The 11749-nt window shown below is 37.1% G+C and overlaps 1 protein-coding gene across 3 annotated transcripts in view; it reads right to left on the bottom strand.

Moving 5' to 3' along the window:
- Positions 1-1209, bottom strand: part of htr1d (5-hydroxytryptamine (serotonin) receptor 1D, G protein-coupled) — a 48100-nt gene extending 46891 nt beyond the window's left edge. Inside the window, exons 1-2 of one of the 3 annotated variants that reach the window (XM_083544820.1) lie at positions 1105-1173; positions 796-937 (exon numbers count right to left, since the gene is read on the bottom strand). The gene's annotated coding sequence lies outside the window, so the exon portion shown is untranslated. Of the gene's footprint in view, positions 1-795 lie in introns of all 3 variants that reach the window. The other 2 variants (XM_083544821.1, XM_083544819.1) reach the window with 2 other exon arrangements.
- Positions 1210-11749: the final 10540 nt, after the last annotated feature.

Here is an 11749-nt window from a genome sequence, read left to right as displayed (position 1 = left end):
AATATTAAATATATATTTAATATTTTGGATCATCATCTTGCATTATCCTTGACAACTTTTTGGGTTTAGGGATTTTTTTACATGATGCTGAATTGTTTTTTTTTTTATCTCTTTTTTGTTAAAAAAAAAGAAATAAATAAAAAGGTAATGAATTATGTTTTAGTCGTGTTTAAAAAATGCATAAGACATTATAGCTGTATTTATTGTGCATTGTTTAATGCTAATATGATATACCGAATCCAAGCACAAAAGATTTTCTTTTCTTTAACAAATTAATTATACCAGAAAGATGCCCTGAAAATGGATAATAAGAACCTTTTCAACTTTTTTTGTGTTTAAGAAATGGATAATGTTCAATATATTTATATATTTGTTGCATGCAGAAGTTGTAAATCTGTATTGGGAATGGCATATAGTCTAGAAATCAGCACAAATCAAAACTATACACTGACTGCAAAAATTGGCATAAAAGGGAAAATATAATCCACTTTATTCAAATATTTCTGCTATTTAATACATCCATTAAAGATTTTTTTTGTAGTGCTGGCATGCCCACCGACTGGACACATTGAGGTCAGTGGTGATATTTATGATGAGTCCGACTTGCTGATGCGCACTCAGACTGGCTAATAGTGATTCTAAGAAGTAACAAAAACAATTTTTTAATAACTTAGAAGTAAAAAAGTGATCAAGATTTCTTCTCATTCTCTCACCCCCACTTCATCCTCACCTCTCGCTTCTCTTAGGCTTCACTTGGAAAGACCAGTAATCTACAGCAGGATAGGTTTTACTCACTTTCTCTCTCACTCGATCGGACTGAAGTCTCGGATCCACAGAAGTGTCATTACGTTTCACACTCGATTCCATTGCAGGGGAAATATCCAGACGCGCATCATCTCACGAATGCGGTGCGTAAACGCAGCGCTCCCACGCCGCACTTTACAAAAAAAATATATATATATCAGTGAGATTATAAGCGCTTAAAAAGCTTAAAGCTTCACTCCATCAAATGAGGAATAGAAAAGGATTTTGCGTAAAATACAGCACAAAAAAACGAGAGGTTCTTTTTTTTGGAAAGAGAGAGAGACGGAGACAAGTGCGCACCCGTCCGGTATCACGCCCCTTTAGTGCCTCTGCTATCGGTTGACGCTGCGGATCGACACCGGGGTCTCTTGCACACGAACACTTTCGGGGATCCCCACTGTTCCCTCCCCCTTTCCAATCTTCTCCTTCGATCTTTTTTTTTGCATTACAAGAAGAAACACAAATATAAAGGTGCTGTGATCCAGGTTCACCAAGACACGCGTGCGTAATTCCTTGCACGCACTTAATAATAGATCGTCTAAGTGCCGTGCGTGTAAAACCAGGCTTAATTCATGCCTCCATCAGAAGCTGTGGCTGATCCCGATCAAGAATGTTTTCTGCACTGAAAAGGAACACGTGTTCAATGCAAACTTTAAGCCATTTTCTATTGATAGTGGATCCTCTGAAAACCTGGGCATAAAGAAGGAAAAAAATAAAGCTTTTATTACACATCAAACTACTGCACACACAGTCACCATCCACCAATAGCATGTTTTGGGGATCCTGAGAACACAAAGGAAAGTGACAGATATTCCAAAATTACAAAATGCACAATGTGTGTGTTTCGAGCCAGCTTTTGCAATATGCATGCAAAATGAAAACCAAAAAAGCATGGAATCATAGAACACAATATTCTAATATTCATTGAAAGAGATCCAAGCAAAACGTAGAGCATGTGAATTTCCATTGATCCATACCACATATTCTTCACATACTTGCGGAAAGATTGGGGGGCAACCCATTTCAGTGCATGATCAATGAATTAAGCAAAGGAAACTAGTGTACCTGAAAGAAATCCTTATACAGTATAGAGAACATAAGAATTCTGGTGCGAATGGAACATGCCAATGGTTAAAGAAAAAAGCTTAAGTGTTTAAGAAAATTTGAATTTTAAATGAATTCATCTCACTTTGCAAAATCCATTCTCAAGTATCTTATACACACACCAGCAAAAAATAAATAAATTGTCCAAACAATCTTAAGTGCACAGCACCGCACACTGCACTAACCAAATCAATTTTCACACTGTCTCTTTGCTCACCTCGAGTAATTGAACAGCAAACATTGTCAAGTGCTCACATACACATGCATAAAGAGGAGGGTTAAGCTACTGGCCTTGTTTCTCTTTCACCTTCCTACTCCTAATGAAGAGACACCCCGGTTCCCCTGTGTGCTGGAAACAGGGTTTTGTTTGTAATAGGATCTTCCTTTAGTGTAAGGAAGGTACACAAATACCTCACTGTCAGAATTAATTGAAGGTAAGAAAGAAGTGTGAGTCTATTTCTAGTTAGATTGGTCAAATGAAGGACGAAGCACAAGGTCTTTAAAGCATATTAAGGAAAGAGCAGCTATAATAAAATGCGGGCAAGAAGCAGGTTAATGCAAGTGCAGAACCTCTTTAATCAGGAGAGTAAAAAAAAACCAAACAGAATCTGTACTATTCCAACAAAACATGCAGGAATTGTGAATCATTATTCATAGAAGCAGGCTACAGTCCAAAGTATTGACAAGGTAAGAGGTGCACTAATTTCTAAGCAGTATTCTCTAGCCCTGGAGACTCCTTCTTTTTTTTATATTAAAGCATCATCTAATTCTATTCTATTCTATTCTATTCTATTCTATTTTATTCTATTCTATTCTATTCTATTCTATTCTATTCTATTCTATTCTATTCTATTCTATTCTATTCTCTTAATCGCTGCTCTCACTTCCTCCTTACTAATCCTATCCACTTTCTGCTTCACCATCTCCACACCATCCAACCTTCTCTCTCTCTCATTTTCCTTGTTCATCAGCTGCTCAAAATGTTCCCTCCATCTTCTCAACACACTCTCCTCACTAGTCAACACACTTCCATCTGCATTCTTTATTGCTTTAACTTATCCTTCCCAGCTCGGTCCCTCTGCCTGGCCAATCGGTAAAAATCATTTTCTTCTCCCTTAGTGTCCAAGTTCTCATACAGACCCTCATATGCCTTTTCCTTGGCTTTCGCCACATCCCTTTTGCACTTGATAATAATAGATCGTCTAAGTGCCATGCGTGTAAAACCAGGCTTAATTCATGCCTCCATCAGAAGCTGTGGCTGATCCCGATCAAGAATGTTTTCTGCACTGAAAAGGAACACGTGTTCAATGCAAACTTTAAGCCATTTTCTGCCGCATCTCCTTGTTCTCCTGCCTACTTTTCTCATCACTCTGTCGAGCTCAGTTCTGTTTCTCCAACCTCTTTCTCCTTATGCTCTCCTGCACTTCCTCATTCCACCAACACGTCTCTTTGTCCTCCTCTCTATTTCCAGATGTCACACCAAGTACCTTTCTAGCTGTCTCCCTTCAGCAGTAGTTGCACAATCATCCAGCACCTCTTCATTGCCACTGAGTCCCTGTCCGACCTCTTCCCTAAATCTCACACTACAGTCTTCCTCCTTCAATTTCCACCACCTTATTCTTCTTTTAGTCCTCACTCTCCTCCTCCAAAACCATCCTACAGACAATCATCCGATGCTGTCTAGCTACACTGTCACCTGCCAAAACCTTACAGTCTCCAGTCTCCTTCAGGTTGCATCTCCTGCATAAAACATAGTCCACCTGTGTGCACATTCCTCCGCTCTTATACGTCACCCTATGATTCTCCTTCTTCTTAAAATGAGTGTTCATCACAGTCATTCTCATCCCTTTAAGCTAAATCTACAACCATCTGCCCTTCCAAATTCCTCTCCCTAAGAACATACCTACCCATCAACTCCTCATCACCACTGTTCCCTTCACCAACATGGCCATTAAAGTCTGTCCCAATCACCAATCTTTCTTTCCAGCTACACTCTCCACCACGTCATCTAACTCACTCCAGAGTTGGTCTTATTCCTCCATCCCACAACCCACTTGTGAAGCATAAGCACTGATGACATTTATCACCACCCCTTCAACTTTCAGCTTCATGTTTATCACCCTATCAGAAACTCTCTTCACCTCCACTACACTCTTACTGTACTCTTCCTTTAGTATCACCCCTACACCATTTCTCTTTCCATCCACACAATGATAGAACAGTTTAAACCCACCTCCAATGTTCCTGGTCTTACTCCCTTTGCACTTGGTCTCCTGAACACACAAAATATCTCCTCTCCATCATATCAGCTACCTCTCTCCCTTTACCTGTCATAGTACCCACATTTAAAATACCAACTCCAACCTCCACTCTCCTACAATTCTCTATTTCCTTTTGTCTCTGTAGACGTCTTTCTCCTCTCTTTCTCCTCCTTTAGCCAACAGTAGCCCAATTTCCACTGGTACCCTGTTGGCTAACAATACCTGTGGCAGTCGTTGGTAACCCGGGCCTCGACCAATTCGGTATGAATTTCCGATTTGTGATCCGCATATTTGATTCGGCACATGTTTTATGCTCGATGCCCTTCCTAACACAACGCTCCTTAATTATCCGGGCTTGGGACTGGCACTGGCTTGTGCAACCCTAATGGCTGGGTTCACACAAATCTCCACAAACACACTCCAAAATTGAGTGAAACATCTTCCCAGAAGAGTGGAAGTTATTATAACAGCAAATGTGGACGAAATGTGGAATAGACACACATAAGAATTTCATAGTCAGGTGTCCACCTACACACACACACACACACACACACACACACACACACACACACACACACACACATATATATATATATATATATATATATATATATATATATATATATATATATATATATATATATATATATATATAAAGCCATAAAGGCCAAACAAAAGACACTGAGCAAAATGTAGTGAGGTAAGTCTTTGTTCAAGTGTTAAATACAAGACAATATGCTTCAGATGCAGGAAGTCACAATAAATGACAATAAATATGACATGCAGTGACTTATGGGAAATGTAATCCCCTGTCATAAAACATGTCATGACAAATATATATATATATATATATATATATATATTTTTTATTTTATTTTTATAAGCTATTTTCTGTTTCAGTCATTTGCGTCACATTTTGGATCTGTTAATAAAACTCAAAACTGCATTTGCATCCACTTGCGTCTTCCCTTTACGACATTCAGATATTAAGTCTTACTATATTTGCATAATTGCATTTTTAAAAGTTGAGATCCTACTTTGCGAAACTGTTATAAATTAGAAAGAAATTAACTTCATTTTTTTTTTCATTTTTATTTCAATACAGCTATAAACACAATGAGCTGAAATTTCTGTGTAGTAATTTCTCCTTCATCCTCTTTAATATTAATTCATAGAAGTGGGGTCATTATTCTGCATTCGTACACATGATCATTATAACTATCACCATTAGGCATTTTCAGAGTGAACATTAGTATAAACATCATAAATAGGGTGTATCTGTGTAAAGCTAAAACTGGTTGTAATACATCTTTGTGGCTGGAGGGAGGAATTAGGCACTTTAATAAAAGACTATTTATAAATCATTAAAAAAAACATCAAAAGCAAAGGCCATGGTTAGGTATCAGTAAAGAAGCAAAACCTGTGATCAATACCCTTATGTTACTTTTGTTTATTTGAAAAGTCAATGTTTGTGTTTTTCTGCCTAAAGAGATTTAGGCAGAAAAACACAAACATTGACTTTTCAAATAAACAAAAGTAACAGAAGGGTAGGGGAAAAAAAAAAAAAACTAAACTAATTTCAAGATTAACAAAAAAAGGAGTACACAATAGGAAAGTGATCAATAGCAAAACAGGGGCAGAGACACCAGAAACAAAAGCAAAATTTAAAACAAGCAACAGAGAAAGTGAAGCCTAACATGCTTCCTCCAATATATATATATGACTCCAGACTTGTCTTTTTATATTCTGGTCATGAAACATAACGCACTCTGAAGAAAGCAATTTCTACCTTCTTTCTCACACATGAGTTGTACAAATGGCTTGTGATTGACAGAGAAGAGAAACTTATACCTACACAGCTAATTTAGCCCTACGGTCTCCTGGGGTATGGACTGCTTAGATTGAGTTTTAGATTGCCCCTTTCCCCTCCATGGATCTTCCCACTTCGTCCAGGCCTGCCTCTGGATAGTGTTCTCTTCGACTGGAGGCCACTCTGTGCAGCTTGGGACGGTTTCTCATCAACGCCTTGGGTGTTTCCATGAAATTCCGGAGTAAGAACGGGCGCTTTGAGGATGGATTGGACTGTTGTTTTTCCTTGCCACAGTCGCTCATAAGGGACAAACTTACTTACAAAGAACATATTTACTTTTAATCACCACATTATCTGTGTAAAGCTGCTTTGAAACAATGTTCATTGTTAAAAGCGCTATACAAATAAAAATGAATTGAATTGAATTGAGTTTTGACTTTCAATTTCTAGTTTTTGCTAGAATTTGTATCTAATCAGATTTCGGATTGCCAGCGTCAAAGTAATCTGCCATGAGCCTTCAGTATTATCAGTGCAGACAACTACAGCATAAAATACACTTTGGTTGAAACTGTTGCCTTAACCAATTGGCTTTTTGTATGGTGACACCGGGACCATGTAGCAGGCCTATAATTACACTCTATGTTGATTGAAGCTGTTGCTTTAATTCATCTGATTGCGATTTGCCACTTTAAGCCCCCTAGAAGGCGTCAGATCATATTGGCATTAATATGTCCTATAATTGAAAGCTCAGAGAGCGCGCTAGTCAGAGCTTACAAACCGCATCTTTAGCAAACTGCATAGCTGTTAGGCTTTTTTATTTATTTAGCCGCAGATACACTTACAAGGGCATTTACAAGACAGACTTTTCAAGAAAATCTGGACATCATGAGGCCAAAACAGTTAAGCGTTTTCATGAACTGTTTATAATTTAGATTTTTCTCTACTGTAGAATTTGCACAAAAATACACAATATGTCTTTCTTTTAAATCCCTAGAAAAACCATAATGCTTTATAAGAAAATGCACAAAATTGCACAGAAAACAGAAAAAATGAGGTTAAAATTGATGCTTCTGCTAGAGATGATGTATGTGGTTGCAGTGAAAGGAGACATGTTGAATTGTGTTCATTAAGTTTCTTGCTTTAGTAATGCCAATCATTCATATTGATTTAATATTGATGGTTTTTATAGTCGTGCCATCAAAATGATGGTATTAAGAGGTGGATTGATTCAGGTAGGACACCACTGAAGGCCTAGATGTGAAATGCACTGCCTGCCATTACTATAGCTTTGTCATTGAGTGCTTTGATAAATCCCGGGGATCTCAAACCTGTCTTTTACTGTAATACATTTTTAAATTTGATTTATTTTACCGTATTTTGATAAGTTATTGAAAACCACCTAAACACAAAAAATCTGGTTCCAGGTATAATTTTTTTTTATATTAAATATAAAATTTATTTAGTTCAAATGTGCAGACTTCTAAACAGATTAATAAGTGGATAGAGGAAATGGTGATGCTATGGGTGGTATACAATGTTATATTTAAACACTTCTGATTCAAAGTTTACTTAATTATTTTTTTTTTTTTACAGACCATTTTTACAGGGTGCATGTTTTCTTTCCAAACATTTCTGAAAGATGAGCAAAGCCAGAACCATTTGTTTAGATTTATATGCATGCAGGATTTAGAAATATTTTGAATGAAATTGGCTAATGACCAAATATTGTTTTTGAATATCATGTTATGGCATTTGGCAGATGCCCTTATCCAGAGCAACTTACACTTATCTCAGCTATACAGCTGGGTTAAGAGCTTTGCTCAAGGGCCCAGCAGTTGCAGCTTGGTTATGTTGGGATTTGCACCAATGACCTTCTGATCAGAAGGTCAACATTTTATACACTGAGTTACCACATCCCTTTTATTTCTCTTTCATATGAAGAAATCCCATATCAATCATAATTTTACTCAAATATCATAATTATAGTGGATTCTCAGCTGCTATAAGTAAATCTGAAAAACAGCACAGGCTCTACTTTCAGAAACTTGGTTGATAAATACATAAAACAAACAAAACAAAAAACCCAGCTAATAATTATGAACTGAGGCATGTAATCTAAGAGATTTTATTTCCACACTGTTTCATCATGACAGCTTGTTGGAAAGCAATTTGTCCCATAATTATATTTACTGAGGCTTTTTGCCAAAACCCCCATGCCCTGATGAGAATGTTATGACAATCTGTAAGAAACATGTTTCTCTATTCGCCCGTTATTAATGTGTTAGCATTAGTTCAAATGCTAATATCTTTAGCATTCATCTTAGCTTGGCTTTGTTATAGCCAGTGGCTTAAAGTTGGCATTAACAGCTCTATAAAAATGCATCTGGATTCGGATTGGTCAGAAGATACCCAAAAAAAGAAAAAGAAAAAAAAGTTAAAAAGAAAGAAAGAAAAATCAAACAAACAAATAAACACAAACAAACAGAGAGATGTACCACCTAGTAATAGGAAGATCAGATCATTTCAGTGACTTGGTCCTTTGAATCTCATTCATCAAAATGATTGAATCTTTTTTTGTCATTTAGTTCATTTTGTTCCTTTGATAAGAAATAACAAAAATGTCACATTTTCAGTAAGCAGATCCCTCAACATGTCTACATACATGATCTTTGGCTATAGTTCCAATACTGAAAGTATGATAATGCAACTAAGGACATTATAATAAACAGAATGAGTAGATAAAGTCAAGTCAAGTCAAGTTTATTTCTATAACACTTTTCACAACAGACATTGTCTCAAAGCAGCTTTAAAGAAATCAACAGTTAAGGTGAACGGTGTGCATTTATCCCTGATGAGCAGCCGTGGTGACTGTGGCAAGGAAAAACTCCCTGTTATGAGAAAGAAACCTTTAGAAGAACCAGACTCAAAAGGGGAACCCATCCTCATTTGGGTGACATCAAGAGTTTGATCATAAATTTTTCAGATCATAAATTTTTCACCTCTCATATCTTCTGGTCTGTGTCATTAGTTATTTTGTCATTTGACTCCCATAAATATTGTAACAATAATTTCAAGATTTTAATCAAAACCCTGATCTATTGCATTGTGCAGTGTCTTGTAACAATAATGTCAAGATTCTGACCAAAAACCCCCCGATCTATTACATTGTGTAGCGTCCATGACTGTCACATGCTAAAAGAACAAACAATTCAGAGAGGACTCATGGGATGAACTACTACTTTCCTGTACATAGCCTACAGAGATGTTGTGATGCTTTGCTCATACGCGTCCAGTAGAAAATGCTAGAATCACTCTTTGAGACGACTCGTTCTTCTGAATCACGGTAAAGATTCGCTCCAAATGAACGAATCGTTCATTAAGACCATCACTAGTACCAGCAAGAATACAAAATCCTACTACTTTAAATGTGCTCAATAATAGAGTAACTTCTAATTCAACATTTTCTGTCATTGAGATGTATTTAACATTAATTAAAGTATACAAGAAATTAAAGATATACATCCATGTCTATAGCACCACCCATATCATAACTGTTTACATACTGTTTTGCACACTTACTCAATTGCTGCTGTTACTGTTTTTAAATTGCAACCAATTGGTGCTCTATTGAAGTGTATATGTTTACAAGTTCTCTTTTTAAAGTTCTCTGTTTTTGCACATTGTACTGTATAACATTTTATACTATAACATTGTATACTGGTCAACATATTTTGTGTATGTTCTGTTTTGTCTTGCACTGTTTACACTATGTTGCACACAATATGCTTTATGTGGCTAGGACAACTTATTTTTAGTCCTGAGCTCTGTGTTGTATTATGTAGCTCTATGTTGTTATATGTAGCACCAGGGCCCTGGAGAAACGTTGTTTCATTTCACTGTGTACTGCATCAGCTATATATGGTTGAAATGACAATAAAAGCTTCTTGACTTGAATTGATTCTTCAGTTCAAGTGCTTTATATTAGTGCTTCATAGCTTTAATTTCAGAGGTAAAATGTCCTGAAATACTCAAAATGACGGATGCAAGTGCAAATTATTTTATCTACAGTGCGTATATACCAAAAACACAAAAGCCTCAGAACACCGTAAACATAAACTAGATTGAGGAACTCCAAAAACAACAAGAACCATGGACAGCAATCATAAGACCATAAATGTGGTGAAAGGTGAACAAGTGAATGTAAATCAGGTGCACTGAACACAATGTAAATCAGGTGCAGAGATCATGTGACATGAGTGTGGTGCATTGGTGAAGCTGTGCTATATGTATTACGGTGATTGTGTTGCATATATTGAGGAAAATATCAATACGAACATGCACTGTGAAGATAAATGTTAGTAAAGACAGCAGTAAGCTGTGGAGGGGTATTAGCTTAGTGGTTAAGGCATTGAACTTTGGATCTAAAGCTCATAAGTTTAAATTCTAACATCAAGCTGCCACTGCTAGGCCCCTGATCAAGGCCCTAAGCTCCTCAGTTGTATGAATGAGAGAAAAGTAAGTTGTTTTGGATAAAGGCATCTGCCAAATGCCATAAATGTCCTCTTTAAAAACGCTACAGAGAGGGTGATAAACATAGTCTTTGTGAATAATCCTGACCTTAAGTAAAAAATGTAAGGAATAAAGTAAAGGCTTTTTTATGAGTTGCAGATTTTGAAAAAAACTTTTGTATTTTTCTTCACTTTAGGAGAGCGAAAAAAGGCACATTCTGGCTAGAGAACAAATGCTTATAGCTGCAAAAATGTGAGGAATTTGTATATCCCTATATAATAGACGTTCCACAACATTTGATGTACCATAAATGGATTATGTGGGATTTTTTTATGACAATTGAAAAAAAAAGATTAAAACACTTATTGGACATAAAAAAGTTTTACTGTTAACAGTAACTAGTATTGCATTGAGCTGCACAAAATCTGATTATTTTCCTGTCATGGCGCTTATATTATACATAAATACGTATTTTAAGAAGAAGGGGGATCATAGGGTGACATATAAGAGTGGAGGAAGGTGCACACAGGTGGACTATGTTTTATGCAGCAGATGCAACCTAAAGGAGATTGGAGACTGTAAGGTGTTGGCGGTGGACAGTGAAGCTAGACAGCATTGGATGGTGGTCTGTAGGATGGTATTGGAGATGAAGAAGAAGAGGAGGAGAGTGAGGACTGAAAGAAGAATAAGATGGTGGAAATTGAAGGAGGAAGACTGTAGTGTGAGATTCAGAGAAGTGGTCAGACAGGGGTTTGGTGGTGGTGAAGAGGTGCTGGATGATTGGGCAACTGCTGCAGAAGGTGGAGGTAGTATTTTGAGCAGCTGATGAACAAAGAATATGAGAGAGAGAGAAGGTTGGATGATGTGGAGGTGGTGAAGCAGGAAGTGGATAGGAGTAGTTATGAGGAAGTGAGAGCAGCGATTAAGCGGATGAAGAGTGAAAAGTCACCTGTCCCAGATACCATATTGGTAGAAGCATGGAGATGTTTAGGAGAGATGGCAGTGGAGTACCTAAGCAGATTGTTCAACAAGATTTTGGAAGGTGAGAGGATGCCTGAGAAATAGAGAAGAAGTGTGCTGGTACCGTTCTTTAAGCATAAGGAAGATGTGCAGACCTGCAGTAACTACAGGGGAATAAAGTTGATCAGTCACACCATGAAGTTATGGGAAAGAGAAGTGAAAGCCAGGCTGAGAGAAGAGGTGACCATCTGTGAGCAACCGTATGGTTTCATGCCAAAGAAAAGCACCACAGATGCATTAT

This window comes from Silurus aristotelis (genome assembly GCF_946808225.1).
Source record: "Silurus aristotelis genome assembly, chromosome: 6".
Taxonomy (NCBI): domain Eukaryota; kingdom Metazoa; phylum Chordata; class Actinopteri; order Siluriformes; family Siluridae; genus Silurus; species Silurus aristotelis.
This window is presented reverse-complemented; position numbering and strand designations above follow the sequence as displayed.